At 39.0% G+C, this 18,884-nt stretch overlaps 1 long non-coding RNA gene across 1 annotated transcript; it reads right to left on the bottom strand.

Annotated features, from left to right (window-relative positions):
- Positions 1-16,701: 16,701 nt before the first annotated feature.
- LOC124125557 lies at positions 16,702-18,484 on the bottom strand. The gene is made up of 2 exons (XR_006859654.1): positions 18,216-18,484; positions 16,702-17,192 (listed from the first exon to the last, which is right to left on the bottom strand). It is a non-coding gene; the product is annotated as an uncharacterized LOC124125557 (long non-coding RNA).
- Between the last annotated feature and the right edge of the window lie 400 nt (positions 18,485-18,884).

The raw sequence follows: 18,884 nt of genomic DNA, 5'->3' as shown, positions 1-18,884 counted from the left end.
GACATTGCAGATTGTATGTTATTCCATACAAATGAAATTATCAAGTGGAGCATGGTGAAAGTTTAATGTTTTCTTTGACTATGAAGTAAAATGCAATGCGTGTCCAGAAATGATCCAGCATGTGAGCTTAACACTGTTAGTGTGTACTTTCTATTCTAGAGTTTGACAAACAACGAACTGACCTGTCTTTGTATTCAGCAGATCGTAAAGAAATGTTTGTTTTACTCATTCTTCATAATATCTGTTTTGACGATTGTATGAATGCATTTTCTTCTGAAACTTTCTGGTAGTTTTTTTTAAGCTGTTTGACAATATAGTTCGGTAATTGAGTTAGGTTAATTCAAAACATATCAATAAAATACAAAAGTGTTCGTGAAACCAGAAGTCAAACCAACTCCTTCAAGCTCCCTCAGCTGGGAATCCCCGGGTAACAACATCTATGTTCTGCTGAATGCGTTTGTTTCTGAGGCAACCGGGTCTGGAATTGCCTTTCAAATGATTTGCGAAATGTTGAATCATATATAGATTCCTGCAGGCTTCTTTGGAATTGATCAGGCTCCATATAGAAATGCTTGCTCAATATGTAAAGCTGATACATGATTAAGTCCCCTGTGGTTTCCTGTATTTCTCTTTAACTGTTTTACTGTAATATGTTTTAGCTTCCCATGCACATGTTATCATTTCAGTTATTTTTTCTCTTAAACTGTTTTGTCGCAATAACAGCTCTCCGGAACTAAGATTATATTCTTACATCTAATTACAGCCGTTAAATAACATATTGTGTCTCTTGTATTTGTCACATAGGTTCAGCACATTGTGATAAAGGACAACTCAAGACTCCAGTGACGAGACGAGATCTCGGACTTGTTGCGAGACATATCGGGATCGGCTTTGAGCATGTCGGGATTGAACTTGGGCGCAGCGTTGTGGCTATTCAACAGGGCAGAGTTGCACACCCATGCTCACGAAATGGAAGCAGTGGAATGGCAGTTCGGCCACCTATCTGGTCCTGGTCAAAGCACTTTGGACATGTAAAGAGAGATGCACGATTGAATGGGAAGACATTCTCAACATCCTGCAGTCACTGTAATCTCAGTTATAATATACATTCAATAAATGGTGGAATCATGATATTTTGATATCGATATCACCCCGCCTGTACAGCGATCAGATGTGTCGAGGTAAAAGTGGCTATGTGAGTTGCCTTCATGTATAGCAAATATATATAGTTATCACACCCATCGGGGGATTTTTCCGCTCCCTGTCTGGCCTGTGTAATAATATGAAATGCTAAATTCGGAATACTTTGGATTCCATTTGATCTGTGAAATATCGCTCAGAAATATACAAAGAATAATGAAAGATCGTAGTCTTGTGTTTTATCATATTTCAGTTAACTTCAATCGGAAGGAACATATACTACAGTGTTGAGCTCGGTAATGCGATGAAGTCTATATTTGTCACATATCCAGCACTTCATTTCCACGACTCAAGGTGGTGTCTTAGTAGTCTGATGCGTTGCAGATAGCTGTACATAATCAGCGTGACGAAATCCTATGATTGTGAGTTCGAATCCCAGATTTGTGCTGATTATGATTGTTGGTTTGTTAGAAACATACCCATGATCGGAGGTTCTGCCATAGTGGTAAACGTGAATGATATGCGATACAGTTTTCCTCCGAGTTAAGTTGACACTGCATAAAATAACACACACTTATGATAAAGTCAGATTCGAAAAATCTGCGTTACGTTTGGCAGATATTTCTAATTATTCTCTGTTCTGTTCCATCATATCTCCATTTCAGAATGTTGATATATGATTAGTTCACGTGATCTTGATAAAGTTCTATGCATTCTGCCTGGGTGGAACATAAATGTCTCAGCGGGAGAATAATCGCTTATACCCCGCCACGAAGAAGACGGGCATCACGTGATCATTGAGCGGGAGAATGAATCCCTTCAACCCCGCTTCGAAGCAAAAAGCCGCACTCTTTTTCCGAGTCAGTGAAAGTCGCGTGACATAGCACAAGTTATCCTCAGCTCAATCGAACATCTGTTTTCTATCAATTTTGCTTTTGCTTCAATTCTTTAACAAGTGTAACATGTCAGTAAGATAAATTCGTTTTAGCAGTACCACGAGGGGTTCATGTGGTTTAATGCGTCCGACCCTATGTTAAATACCACGAGCCGCAGGCTTATAATACTTCCACCTCACAGTGATAGCAATGATAAAAAAATATTCAAGTGTTTGTAAACAGAAATCAGCACATATTCGTAACGACATGCATTTCTTTTCAATAAGCCTTTTCACTACAGTCCGAAAATCCGAAAATCCTGAAACGTCTTACCGCCCGCTTTACTATTTACACACAATTTAACTTTAACAGAGTACCACAAACTACAGGTGATGCATAATTCTCACACGAAACAGAATAATAAAAGTAACCACTATTTTGTATGCAGTCGTGATACCAAGGTTTTTAACATTTTAATTTATTATGTCCACATACCACAAGCGCATCAAACTTGTCATAAACGTTATTGTCATGTTGAGAATCGAACCCGACGTAGTCGATCGTCAAGCCATTCAAGTAAGCTTGTGTCCGGGTACACGAGAAGGTAAAATATTTTCTTTGTAAATGGAAAATTTCACTTCATTGGTCCAAAAACCTGTCCCATGTATAGTTCAAATGTATAATTTATTCAATCACCAATTACTTAATATCTGACAATTGTTCTGTGTAACGTGGGTACGATATATTGACCATAAAATATTGAGTTTATCTGGGATAATCGTACATTGTTGTATACTATAACCATTCTGCATATTCCTCTTCAGCTGACGAAGATTAGGGTTTAGCAGATATTCCTTTTATAATAATGAACAGAATTTTAACTACAGATTATCCCTCAGTCTTCGCGGGATATATCGGGAGTAGATGCGAGGTGACTGAACTGCTTCCCAATGCACATCGACATCAATCAAACAGTGGAACGTTCCACTAGACAATTAGTTCAAAGGAAGTTCTTCGTTATGCACTCATGTCACAGTGAGACATCATTTATATCTATTCTGGCGGAAGTCAATTTTACACTACGTATTGATCACTGCCTGGTTATCTTATGCACTATTGACAACTACACAGGTTCAAGTGTTTTGTGCACACTTATATGATGCACACTTATATGATGAGACATGTGAATGTAGACAACATGTTATATCATTTCCTCAATATACCAAACCACATCACTGCTCATATTTCCCCTTATTTCTTCTTCATATTTTCAAGCCCATTCAGCACGTAAAATCGTATACACCCCCTACTGACACTACCCGCGAAATCATATCCTTATCCGCACAGCAACATAACTGTTCCTTCGTACACATTCCGGTATGTACAGCTCCTCTAGCGACATGTATTTACATGTATAACATTTTGTCGGATTTTCGGATCGATGATTTTAGTGTGGTAGATCGGTTTGATCTAATTGATCATATTACGGCGTAAGCTTCCAACACTTACCGATGTATATACGTATCATGTTCCTTGGTAATATTGCTTTGAGACACATATATCATATGCAAAAGTTTTTGTTTGAACATCCTTGCCAAAATACATAGACTGAAAACAGAAACATTTATAATCGTAACATCAAAAGAAATGTGATGAAATGGTTTTAATGGTTCTTGTCTTGATCAGTTTCTGCATACCGTGTATTGATGATAAGGAAAATGAGAACACGCGTATCTACAGATGATCTGATGAAAGCCAACATGAACAATTTAACTGAATAAACTTAAACAAGTGTATTATTTACTGCACCTGAACAAGACAGATGGCCCAGAAAAGACAAGTATCGGTATGACTTGCGTGCAAGTATGATCCAAACACACGTGAAACTCTTATGGATCACAACTTCTCTATTGTTTGCTACGACATTTGAGGACTACTTCTTCACCTTTCACCTGCATCCTCACACGATGAACGGGCAAGAAGTTGTCATCCAAACACCTTTCATTTTGTCACATTCTTCCAACTTCTAAAAGGCTATAAACACACGACTGACGCAAGTGTTTATACTACCGGCACAAGTATTTTACCCATGCCTATCATCCTGATATGGCGAATGAAATCCTAAAATCCGAACTGCGATCCCAAAACCGGTTGTAAGTTGCCTGTGACTGACAATTCCCTACCAAAGGCAGGGGAATCCTCTTACGCTACTTCCAAATATAAAGATTGTCAGAACCGTCGACAGTATCAGACTGTGTCAGCTGGCTGTGGGATACACGTGTGTGAAGTAGAAGCATAGATACTCACAGCATGGGTAATAATGTTTCATGCTGGTCAAGATTCCGATATCAGGTGGGTATATATACAGCCACAGGTTTATTTCACGTTCTTTCCCGATTCGAACGTTAACGTATCAATGTTTATAATGCGCGTCGGCGTGTGTACACGTGCATTTGTTATTGCATTGTTTTGTTTAGTTTAGTTTATGTAAGATGATCTATTGCTATGATAGTGTAGCTATCAATCGTGTTTAAAACTGTGTTTATTCGATTCCAGAGACTGACCACCACAGGGAACTCCATAAATTGCCATTATAAACGCGACCCGGCAGAGAGAGGTACGTTGGAACACATTGTTTCATTTTTTTAGTTTCATTGAATTGAAACGATCTGTTTGTCTTATAATATTTGAGGAAGTATAGCTCTATGAGTACCACAATCATTTTTTCCACATTACCATATGGATGAGTGGATGAATTGATGGACGGGTCGTTTTTGTTTAGTGAGGCTAATTTAGAATAATGAAAGCGAACTGAGTGTTGTTACATCTATCATACACAATGTACACAAGTAAATAGGTAGTTTATTGTGAGTTTAATGTTGTAGGGCCAAGACACCTGAACCAAGCATATGCTGTAAATGAAGAGATGTTGGATACTCCTGTATCTGGAAGAGATCTCAGCCTTGTTGCAAGTCACATCGGGATCGGGTTCGAGTCTGTTGGCATCGAACTTGGACTTACTCTAGTGGTTATCGAACAAGTGACTTTCGCACATCCATGTTCACTGTACATGCAAGTTGTACACATGCTTACAAAGTGGAAGGAGAAGAACGGGAGAACTGCAACCAGCCTGGTCCTTGTCAGAGCACTGTGGAGTTGCAATGACAGGTGTACCATTGAGTGGGAGGACATTCTCAACATCCTTCAGGGACCGTCCACTTTGTCCGTGTCATCAAGTCGGAGAGCTGTTTTCACCTGACGCTGTCTTCCTTTACGCTGTGAATACACGAGTGGGTATATAAGTAATGCTTCACTGAGTTTCCCCGACCACATAAAGAGAAATCATGTCTACATTTATGTTCTCTCGTACGAGCGCTGCACTGAACACTCTTCTCATGTACAGTTATCATTGATTGATTGGGTTCCCGCTTTGAAATATCGAGTCGAGATGCTAGGTTCACTGAGGCTTATGTAGATAATTTGGGATCCTGACTGATCTGAATGATTTCTGTTACCTCAAGTTGCACACTGAACACTCTTCATTTGAACATTAATATCTTTTCCGTTTGTAATACATTGTGATTCTATTTGTATGTGTTGAGAATAAATGCTTTTAATAAATTGCTGTGATGCCTTTTGTGATATTTGAGGAAGAACTAGCGAGGGATGATTACATGCGCCCTAAACGTCATCCATAATCCGAAAATCCGGAGACATAATTGTGTCTCACAATATGATTTGACTCTACAATGTCCGGTCACGATTGAACAGTCGAATTAATTGTGTTATGTTGTTCCAAGTGAACTGTTTATCCGTTGTCCTCCTATTTTGAACAATTTCACAAGGGTTTGCCGGTCGTAGAATCTTGCTGATTGATTACGGACGATCATTTATGTTTTACTATCTGTAGTAGCTGTATTCCATTTGTAAGAATATTTCCTGGTTGGAAGTTTGCAAATACTGGTAATGGGCTGTAGTGGTTCTCAGATATAAAATCACATAGAGATGATACCAGAAGATCGCGAAAAGGTATCCTGTCCCACTGGTGGCACCCGTCACAGACAAAGAAATGGTTATCCTATCCAGTCCTCTACACTTTTACCATAAAACATTTAGACAACTATCGAAGGATAATATGTGAACGCTTTTGCATGCTGACTGCAAAGGGATAGCGGAAAAGATTGGCGTAATGACGAAAAATGTGTAAATACAGTTGTGACTGCACTCATATCTATGCACCATTGCAACAGATTTGTAATGGGGAAAAATCTAGTTGTTTCGAAAATCCGATTTTATGTATTCAATAATATACCCTTTTAGATTCTACAAATAGCTTGATAAAGAATTCGAATGACAAAATTACAAGTAATGGTCTCAATTATAGAGAAGCCTGAAATACAGTCACTTTCTTTATGCATAGAAAAGATCAAAATAGCAATGAGAAGTATATAAATGGATCAATGAAAATCAGTGATGACACCAGGTAATCAACAGAATGATTAGCATGTAATGCTCTACCAGAAGCACCCGCCACTCTCATAAATTTCATAAAAGATGTAAGCTATTTGTTGTTGCCAAATGCCGCTACCAGCAATACTCCTGACATATCACGGTGGCCTGTAAAGTATCGAGTCTCGACCAGAGAATCCAGGGATCACTATCATGAGCAATGATTCACGTCGTCGGGTTACTACTCCACTCTGTCAACCAAGTCACCAAGCATGACCACCAGATCCATTTAAGTAAGTGAGTTAGGTGTGAAATCTCCCTGTAAAGGTCATAGTATGGGATAGAATAACAAATCATTTTGACAGGTAGCATGTCATATTAAGTAAAAAAATTACCTAATTTCCTATTTCTGGGATGACTTGATCAGGCCTGTGATGCCGAACCTTGATTGAATTTAAGCTTAGTTGTAAGAAAAGTGTGTCTTTCCAGGAAATTTGATGATATGTACATGCGTTTAAGTACATAAGCAACAGGAAAATATAGATGACATAAGTTGAAGCTTAAGGCATATTGGTCCACGTGAAGTTCACCTTGAAACATCAATAGAACGAGATGTTTGTATAGTTTGTACTATTTCTACACTAATGAACGTCACATAATACGAACATTATATCCTGGAACACTAACGTGGATGTCAAGTGCTTTTTACCCCTTGGGTCAATAACACTGTCAAAAGCGGGAGTTTAAAATGTTACTTCATGTAAAATACCTGCAATATAACTATGAAAACCACTGAAATGAAATACTATTTACGCTGTACTTTTCGATAAAAAAATCTCCGCTTCAGAGTATAGGACAGGCCTAGTCGATCGCCAAGTCATTCAAGAGACGACAAGAACGTTTACTTGTCTTGTGACTTAGCTAGTCCGAAAATCCGACACAGTCAATCAGAGGTTCTCCGTTCCAACTGGATTTATTCACGTCACAACTCCATTCAAAAATATTAATGCATTTCAAAATAGTTATTCAATTGTCAGTTATTTAAGATCCTTTTGCGAAGGAAACATTCTGCAGAAAAATCTTCATGAAATGTTTAAAGTTGTTGTTGGTCATTTGTACGTTCACACACACACACACACACACACACACACACACACACACACACACGCACGCACGCAAGCACACATATTCCTTTATCATTACGCATGTCGCTTTTATCAAAACTTGATGTATCGGGAATAGATGTGAGATGATTCAACTGCTGTACGTACACATCGAGGTCAATTAAACAGTAAAAGGTTCCGCCTTCGCAATCAGTTTAAGTGAAGTTCTTCGCTATGTTGTTATATCCCATTGAGCTCTCAACGCAAAATGACCTGATAATGTGTATAAGTTCATATCATATTATGTACTATTGAAAAGGAAACACATTCACTTGTATTGGTGCACATTTACATGACGAGACGGTTTACTTTGGTTTCTCCAGTATGCCAATCCACACCACCACTATTTTTCTTCTGCAGCTATTCATGCTTTCAAGCCCATTCAACTCGTAAAATTTGCCCCATTAAGTATTTCCTGGATATGATCATATGTGATCCTTTTCAAATTTCAGTTTTGCGAAACATCTTCATGAAAAGTTTGGAGTTGTTGTTTGTCTTTTGCTCATTCAAACACACACACACACACACACACACACACACACACACACACACACACACACACACACACACACACACACACACACACACACACACACACACACACACACACACACACACACACACACACACACATGAACACACACACACACACATGAACACACACACATGAACACACACACACATGAACACACACACACACACACGAACACACACACACAGAGAAAACAAAACACACACACACAAAAACAACCGAAAAAACAACAACACACACACACAGCCTAAAGACGTTTCCGCCAACTAGTTGACATTGTGAAGTGAATGTACAACTAGTCGGATTTTCGGATTCATGATGTATAGCATGCATTACCTCTCAGTCTTCTTAGTTGCTACACCCTGGGAAAGATATTGCATGCATAATACTGTTGTTTTGCCCTGGTCTAATCACTTCGAAACGAGCTAACTATGCCCAAAACAGGAGAATGCGGGATCGCGTGAACGCGAGATTTGGCAAACGCGAGATTGCAACATTGGTCAAGTGTCGCGATCTCGCGTTCTCGCACTTTTGAAAATAGTGACATATAACTGTATAGGCAATTGACATAAATTCCCGAGACCGCGACATTGTTCAAGTGTATAACATGAGGTCCGTATCCTACCTAGAACTAACTGCTTGTCTCAACCACAGTGTTATGAACTGATTTTGATAACTAAACGAAACGCCATATGCTATGTCGGATTGTCGGATTGTCCTGTTCACATCTTGCATGAACTCCCTGCGATATGCCCGAACTGTGTTTCGTTTCGTTTTATTGCGTAGAGCGCAACCCCCGTTTCAGACAAACCATAGTCCTAGTCCGATAGATTATTACAGAAAGGGTTTTATTTAAAGATGACGTAATTGAAGAATTGTATTCAATGAGGTCAAGTACGTGTGTTTCAAAATGTCATTCCTTTACAGTGCCACACACCAACTGATGATAAGCTGGTATTGAGAAAGGAACAAATGTCATATATAGTAACAGGATATATATATCGTTTCTTCACCTCGTGTGTGATATGATATGCGACGTTGACTGTAACCTACATGTAACAAATGTAGTAGAATTATAATTTTGTGTAGATGACGATGGGTGGGTGCTTAGTTTTGGTCTGTGCAACGAAATTTATCTTTCCTGAGCGACTGAATAATAACATCAGCGAATCGAAGATTACATTTTCTGCATGCTACGTTTCACACTAATTATATAAGATACCGTCAGCATGCATGATTTACTGTCATCTGGGCTTCAGAGCTACACATTTTATCTGCCCTAGCTTAACATACATGTTCAGTTGTTTCACAGATATTCTACATATCAACAGCAATAGAAACGCTGTAGTGCAGCTCTAGCTGGAGACCACATTATTACAATTATCATCCCAGAGAGACATTAAAGTTGAGCAACTGCTAATTATCCATCTGTCCTTCGAAACAACTAGTCACTCTGCCTCATATGTACACGGGGAAAGGAAGAATGAGTGATGGTGTAATGTTTACGCAGCTTTTAGCAATATTTTAGCAATATCACGGCGGTGGGCACCAGAAATGGGCTTCACACATTGAACCCATGTGAGGATTCGAACCCGGGTCTTAGGCGTGACGAGCGAACACTGTAACCACTGGACTACCCTACCGCCCCTCACGGGGAAGAATGGGCAAGTGATAACTAATTGGGTTCTTCTGTCATTAGCCATCTGAAATTCCGGAAACTGAAATTGATGTAACAAACGAACTGTTAATAGAAATGTTGTTGATCATCACATTACCTGCGTTTGAAAGATGTTTTACAAGGCGTAGGAACAAAGAAAGTCAACGATTAGAATGTATGTGAAATTATGTCAACAAAATTCATGATACGTGGACCTTGCAGTGGACATTTGGAAGAGGTATGATAGTGTGTCCGTCTGTCCGTGTGGACGACTTGACTACAGCTGAAGAAGATCCAATCATGATTATATTCCAATCATGGACATTTTCGTATTGCTGACACGTCTAACATCAAGTTCTGATCCATTCTATGGTCTTGTTCTTTCAGTTTTTAGGCTGCTGATTGCAGTTTACAAAGCCTAAAATATATAGAAAATAGCTGTAGACAGCAATATGTTCCTTAAACATGCTACCTATTTATGCTAGCCGGTATTCCATATCAATGCCAAAACAACGCCCACATATATCCTACATGTTGACCAGGTCACCCAGAACCCACAATGTACCACAGCTTTTGTACACAACATGTATTTAGTTTTGTCTTGCATTATCACAGATATTGTCATGATTTCTAGATACTTATTTAGATTGAGACTATTTTTGTGACAATATTCCCATGTCTATTGTCTTCGTTGCAAGACTAACATATAAGTCATGACACCTTGAAAGGGCTGGCTTGGTTATTGACTGAACAGCTGGACGTAGTGGAGAAAGGCATATCAGTGAAGTTGTCACTGCTCTCTTATCTACATGTGTAAGCGGCATACTTACCCGCATCTTGCTTTTGTGACCACACGTCAATTATCAACACTGCTGTGATGTTATTTCTTTATTATTGTTGGTCATAGTATTTGACAACAAACTTAAAATGCACGATAAGAGGTATAACCCCCATATAGGTCTATTATAATCTCTTTCACATACACACCATTTTGCCAAACTCCGCCTTTATATCAGTTTTGAAATCCGAAAATCCGAAATTCCTGAATCTTTGGTTGAAGCTATTGCGAGAGAGAGTGAGACGTTGTGTCCCCTCTCGTGCCGAGGCTTCCCGCAGTGCTCACATATAGCTTAGAGTTTTTGATTTAGTTGAACACACAGAGTGGTGTACGTCAGTGTCATATATGTATAGGCAGCATGGGGAATATTGCCTCGTGCTTCTCCGGACTTCAGTATCAGGTAAGTCTTAATAACGCCCTTTTAGATCTGTTCATTAAGGTACACTAATGGTAGTAATATATGTACACATCATTTAACACTACACGTGTGGCTTTCTGTATGCTTAATAGTGGATATAAGGTAACGAAAATACTGTTCAAAGTCTTTATATACTCACTCCTGTTCCGGCAGACATTGTCTCTGTTTATCATTCCATATTCAGTGTTATTGTGTTGAAGTTTATCATTCCATATTAAGTGTTATTGTGTGGAAGTTTATCATTCCATATTAAGTGTTATTGTGTGGAAGTTTCATCCCACCTGAAGAATAATACTGTATTTGAGTTCAACGCCTTTCAGGAAATACTACAGCATATCATCTCAACACACAACTGATAGTGTGTGTTTTTCGTTCTAGAGAATGCACCAGTCAAGCAACGAGCTGATCGAACAGATCATAAGCAGAGGTGCGTTAAATTATAACTGCCCATTAAATTGATAATTTTGTGCGACATTCTTTATCATGATTTGATGATTTCATTTCAGAAATTTGGCAATATATGCCATATGTGTTCAGCATAACTTTCAACATATTTTGATCGTTATTATGATGACAAATATGTATATGGGACGATTTGTGCAACTTTTTTTTCTGTCAATTTGTATTGCTTATTTGGAATATCGGTGAGCATTGGAGATAACTTAAGGTTAATTCGATACCACATGCCAATCACACAACAATCACAACAGAAAGAAACCTGTTTATGTGAGCCTTTGTGGTAGAACTGGTGTTACACTAAGTAATACAGATTTCTGTGTAGGTTCAACACGCCGTGTGAACGAGAGACTGAAGACTCATGTAACTCCACGAGATCTCGAACTTGTTGCCAGACATATCGGGATCGGCTTTGAGCATGTCGGGATTGAACTTGGGCTCAGCGTTGTGGCTATCCAACAGGGCAGAGTTGCACACGCGTGTTCAATGTATATGCAGATCTTGATTATGCTCACGACATGGAAGCAGTGGAATGGCAGTTCGGCCACCTATCTGGACCTGGTCAAAGCACTATGGACATGTAAAGAGAGCTGCACGATCGAATGGGGGACATTCTCAACATCCTGTAGTGACGGTCCTCCTTGTCAGTGTAATTGCACCTTGGTAGAAGAAATATTCATAAATATGAAAACAAACTGTGTTTTTACAATTTCGACCATACCTTTTTACCTTGTTCCGAAATATTGTAATCTCAGGTCTACTATACAGCAATCAGTAAACAGGGAGCATATCATCAGTCATCATGTTTGGGAAATAAATATATTTATCAAATCACTGTTTCTTTGTGTTTTCTGCATTTGCAAGTTTACCCCAAGAACACGTGGAGTCAGATTGTACCAATGGCGGCTCCTACACATGGAGTCAGATTGTACCAATGGCGGCTCCTACACATGGAGTCAGATTTTACCACTCGCGGCTGCTACCGGTTGGGCAGGACATGCGTACACTTTCGGAAGACGTGGTGTCATCAGTGACTATCAGTTATCCATTCCTATAGTTTTCCCCGCTATTTTGCCTTTTTACGCCCAATGGAATGTGTTTCGGTAGAAAATCAAGACTGGTTATTCTCTGGCGTTGTATATTTATTAAGTTTAGAATGCTACGGATTGGAGCTTACATGGTAAATATCTCCCGGAAATAATGAAAGTTCATAGTGATGCCTTTAATAAAGCCATGATCGTAAAATGGAGTCGGCTTACAACAGCAGGGTTTTGTCTCTCTTATCCATACAAACGTCTCTGACGAATTCAAATACCTCCACCTCACAGTGATAATGATACATTACTCAGAAATTCACAAACTTTCTAAATTAAATTGAATAAAAACTGATTATTCAAGTCAGTAATCAGAACATATTCGTAATTCGTAGTTCGATCACAGTGCTATACAACCTTCATATTGTACATCGTTTCAAATATTCAAACCCTCCCTCTGTTTATATCACTAGAAATAGCATAAGTGAGCGTATGCGGTTTCTCTCCCTTTCTCACAACCTGAACAATAGGTTACAGGTACAATGGTTGTGGTAATCAAAAGATCAAAGTTCCTTCATGGTATGATTTAAAACAGGAAAATGCTATTTCCATTCTTGAAAATGAGTTCAACACAAAACACAACATTTAAAGCCGTTTAAAAATCAGTGCACTTCATTTCATTATACCTTTCGTCATTATTACGTACATTTGCCACATTCAGAAAACAAAGTCATTTTAGCCCAGTACGAACAGCTACAGGTGATGCCTCTATTGACAATACGCCTGTAAGCATTTTACCCACAGTATCCAGGTCTCGTCAGGATAACTTCCGTACTTTTCAAATGCTAACATAATATCTGGAAACAGAGTTGCCTCCCTTTGACTAGCTACCGTAAACGTGGTATGCATTATTCAACCCTATCTATCCCTGACATTGTCTGCAATTGACTTTGTTGACTGGATACAAGACAGGGTAATGTTTGTAACGGCGTTGGTAGTACAGCTTGCGATAACATGTAATTGAAATGAAATCTTGATAATTTGACATCGGCAAGGGACAATCACCATGCTTCGTCAATGTCGGGTGTGAGTGGGGCTGAATCTAATTTCCTTTCTAATTAAATCTCCAGAGTGTGTGAGTGAGTGAGTTGGGTTCAACGCTGCTTTTAACAGTATTCCAGTTATATCACGGCGTGTCAGCTTAATGTGACAGGAAAGCCCGAAGTGATGCAGGTCTCAAACGTTTACCACTTTGGTGAAACCCAAGAGCACGGGTATGGTGCTGACAAACCTACAAACATAATCTGGGCGCACCGGGATTCGCACCCACAATCACAGGTTTCTGGCGTGCCCAAGGGACGCAACTCTACACAGCAAAAGGCGGAGCCCTAGACGACTGGGCCACTCGTACACCGAACATCTTAAGGTTTAACGTTGCGTTCAAGAATACTGCTCTTATATGAGGTGACGTGCATGCACGCGTGTGTGTACATGTATGTGTGTCTGCTCATGTCGTTTTTACAGAGCAAGCCACTGATACACCATGCCGAAGTTTTAACATGAATACCCCACTCTGACACAATATACTGACCTCAAATTGACCAGTCTTATCCCCTTAATGCTGAGCGCCAGGCGGGGTAACAAGACCACCACATTTTAACGTTACGGGGCAGATACTCTCTCCCTATACGCAGATGCTTAACGAAGTTCAGGTGTGGTATACATACCCTCAATATACAATTATACAGACATTCCAAAGATAATGATGTTTTAACATCGATGTGTCCTTTCTGCAAATATAACCAAGAAAATGAATACCATGTTTTATTGATTTGTCCAGTATATGAGGATATAAGAATCAAATACCTGCCTAACTATTATTACACGAATCCATCACAAAGAAAATCTGTACAGTTAATGAACAGCAAAAATAGCCATATTCTTCTCAGACTTGCAGTTTGTGTTTATAAGATATTTGAAAGAAGGATAATACATTGAATATAAATAAAACTGTGTACACCATATTTAGCTACAATCTAATCAGTATACAAGTGTTGCTTCACGACGGATTGTTTTACAACAAAATGTCATTGTGCTATTGGCCTCATGGCCACACATACGAAATAAATCTTTCTGATACTCGATCCATAAGACAATGGAGGCGGTCTAGCCCACTTTATTTCAGAGCAAGGTATTTACAAATGCAATGGTGTATGATGACAATTCTAGCAGGCTTCATCATCACACATGTAATGTGCTTGCAAAACATGCTGCTTATTTATGCCATGTAACCTGGATAACTTCCTTCAATTGTTAGTTTGTTTTGGTTTGGTTTTGCGTATTTTCTTTATTTGCTTATAATAAACAAAGACACTTATTTGTCTTTTTCACAGGGAATTTTTTATTTAGATAAGTCTAGTAAATATAGTTTGTGATTGGTTCTGATTATGATACACGCTGCACTGGTATGGCTCAGTCTGTGTGACTTCACTGCGTTTGGATAAGCACCTTTTTCTACCTGTATGCATATTCAGATATATACACATAAAGGAACTATCGGACCCAATTGCCTCGAACTTCTGGGGACCAAAGAAATAGTTCGACTTCTCCGAAATATTTGAATTCGACCTGGATCTTGATTAGTTCTACCTTTTAACTTTGGGGACCGTAAATTGAACTCAAAACACCCATTTCGAGCATTCAGGTAACAATAATAGAAAACGGTTCAAACTATATTGCCAAATCAGTAAATCAGCACAAAATACAAATGAACAAAAAACAACTTCTATTGAAAAACATAATTGTAGGTCTACAGTCACAAAGGGGTTATACAATGGGTCAACTATGGGCAATACATAACAGGCCATTTAACTAATGCAGCACTAACAAGAGTTATCTGATGATAAAAGTATATTAATTACACCATGAATGTTAGTAGAATAGTTCGCTCCTTAGATACGTTTTCAGATACAATGTTTGTAATAAAAACGATATCTTACGGGAATTCGTTCAGTGATCTATCACATAATATGTCACATAAGAATATGTTTGATATCATGGAAGAATGTAATACAGGTTGGTTTTCCCAATGGCTATATAGTCTGTATTTGTTCAAGGGACACAGCTCAAAGAATTCTATTTGATCTTGTCTTGGCAAACATGAAAATGCTATCATGGAAATTAATAGGATAAATTGCTTTGAAATAAAACAATCATTATATTCCTGAATATGTGGTCACCGTGAACATACTTTAAAGTCTATATTGCATGTACAACAGGTTACATGGCTTCGTATTGGGTGTGAGACTTCACAACTCTGACACTGGAAAGGGTGCAGAAACAAATCAAAGTGACAATACCGACTATGATAGAAAGACACCAACGTGTTCCTGCAAGTACATATTTTACACAGTGACATGTAGCTGCAAACATTCATTGTGTACGTCAATCTGAACTCACTCCCACTAATTACAACAAAACACTTTGCTTTAAGAAAGTTCGGAACACACTGAAATCTGCATATGTCCAGTTGGAAACTGTAAGAAACTGTTATGTAATTTTCTAAACATAAATGATTTTGTCGGCATGAAGTTAGCCATGTTCCTAGAATTTGTAAAGTACAATGGTTTTTCTATGGAATTGAGATCCATACAGAAACGCCAAAACTACATCGACACAAATCACTCCCACTACTTTCAACATAACACAGGGGCACGAGTGGCCCAGTCGTCTAAGGTGCCGCGATTCGCTGTGCAGAGTTGCGTCCCTTGGGCACGCCAGAGACCTATGATTGTTGGTTCGAATCCAGGTTCGCCCAGATTATGTATCTAGGTTTGTCAGCACCATATCCGTGCTCTTGGGTTTCACCGAAGTGGTAAACGTCTGAGACCTGCATAACTTCGGGCTTTCCTCCCATATTTAACTGTCACGCCGTGATATAACTGGAAAACTGTTAAAAGCAGCGTTAAATCCAACTCGCACACTCACTCAATTCAACTTAAAACAATGCCCCAGGAAAGTTTGGTACACACTGAAAGGTGCATATGTCCAGTTAGGAACATTTGAAAGAATCTATTATGTAATCCTCTACGCAACGTAAAGGACTTTTTTCGACATGAAGTTAGCTATGGTCCATTAGCTATGGAATTGATATGCTTACCGAAACATCAATGCTACATCGACACAAATGACAAATAACTCGTTATTTTCTGCATCCCAAATTCAGACGACTGACCCCTAATGGAGGTTGTAAAACTGTATATGTATACTGTATCACTGGACACCATAATAACAAGTGGGAACATGACTTGAGTTTCCATATATGGTTTCTGATCTTTGATTTGGTGAACGTATCTCCATGTGTGCAGGATCTGTATGGAGGTTGTTAAGATTTCCGTCTATATGATATGGTTGGGATGACTGCAAGGCGATCTCTTCCATAACACTTTGTCTGTCTGTGGAAACTGCTTGTCCCAGTTGACTCGGAACATAAACCCCTGGCAATTCTCCTGATGTGTGCTTCACGGGACAAGTTGATGTTGGTGGGTTGGATGTAAGCCAACCGCCATTGTTATAGCTTCCGTATGGAACTGACGATGATTTTATAAGAAACTGGCCATCGGTTGTCACCCTGAAACAATACCACATGCACTTGACACAACATTTCAGAGAAAATAGGACTTAATCAAAATAGTGATGCTATTGTGACATATAATACAAAATCAAGATGTAAAAGCCTCCAGCGCTTTCGAATTCGTATCTAATGAAAAAGACTCCAACTAAATGGAAGCCCCACATACTCATAAACGTAAACCAACGAATCATTCATTATTATAGACAGTGAAGCCTAATCCAGTTAAAATATTGGTTAACATAATTTCAATGTTTTTGCAAAGTCCCCACTGACATATGTAGCCCATGGAAAATAAGGTTTCACTTGGAACAAATAGCAATAGAGTTCATTTCACCAAAATGCATCTCTACAAGGTCCCCAAAACAACATACTTAAAGTCCCAAGCAATCCCAGTTTGGGAAATATGTCTAATTTACATAATTCAATATGGAAACCATCTCTCAATAGTATTTTCCTTATTTCAGATGAGGTTCAATGTTTTGATGAAAAACAGCATGTGTTGTGTTGCAAAATAGTCATATTACGTTTCTAAAAAGATATTCACACGTATTGATCGTTTTCGACTATTGACAAATCTACAAAACATCAAGATGGCCGGCAATTTCAAGATGGCCGACACATTTCCTAAATATGAGTTTAGACTGTTGAAGCTTTTATCTCTGAAACAGTGTGCTGGGACTTATATGCATAAAACTTGTCACACTAACTGACTGGCCCAAAATTCCAAGATGACCTCCAAGACATGGTCAGACATGGAATATCAATACACTGTTGTTCTCTCATGACATATTTGATTGATTGATTTGGGACTTTTAGTATGTTGTTTTGGGGTCTTGTAGAAATGCTCTGTCTATATTCTTTATTTAGCTGAAATAGATATTTTGATTTATTGTCTGATGGTACAGTCCTCTTCGAGGTATCATATGGTTTCGTGAGGTTTCAAAACTGTTATGCAAAACAGCGTATACAATATATGTGTTTGGGCTGTCAACTCAAGCATCATTTCCACATTGCTCTTACCTATCTATAATTGTACCATGATTGGTTGTCAGGTCATGTATATTTGTTGCCTCAGTTATAATCCTTGCAATATCATCGTGATGTTGTGCCTCTGCTTTTTGTAAAGCAGTTTCTTCTTTATCGTCTTTCTCTTAAACATTTGCGTTGTTCTGTAATAACACCTCCACAACCTCCATGTATCCCTGCCAGGCTGCATCATGTAGAGGTGTGCAGCCTTTCTTATCTTTCTCATCCACATTTGCCTTGTTCTGTAATAACACCTCCACAACCTCCCTGTGTCCCTGCCAGGCTGCATCATGTAGAGGTGTGCTGCCTTCCTTATCTTTCTCATCCACATTTGCCTTGTTCTGTAATAACACCTCCACAACCTTCCTATGTCCCTGCCAGGCTGCATCATGTAGAGGTGTGCTGCCTTCCTTATCATTCACATCCACATTTGCCTTGTTCTGTAATAACACCTCCACAACCTCCCTGTGTCCCTGCCAGGCTGCATCATGTAGAGGTGTGCAACCTTCCTTATCTTTCTCATCCATATTTGCCTTGTTCTGTAATAACACCTCCACAACCTTCCTATGTCCCTGCCAGGCTGCATCATGTAGAGGTGTGCGGCCTTCCTTATCTTTCCCATCCACAATTGCCTTGTTCTGTAATAACACCTCCACAACCTCC

Source organism: Haliotis rufescens, unplaced genomic scaffold (assembly GCF_023055435.1).
Source record: "Haliotis rufescens isolate VD_foot unplaced genomic scaffold, xgHalRufe1.0.p SCAF_8, whole genome shotgun sequence".
NCBI classification, from domain to species: Eukaryota; Metazoa; Mollusca; class Gastropoda; order Lepetellida; family Haliotidae; genus Haliotis; species Haliotis rufescens.
This window is presented reverse-complemented; position numbering and strand designations above follow the sequence as displayed.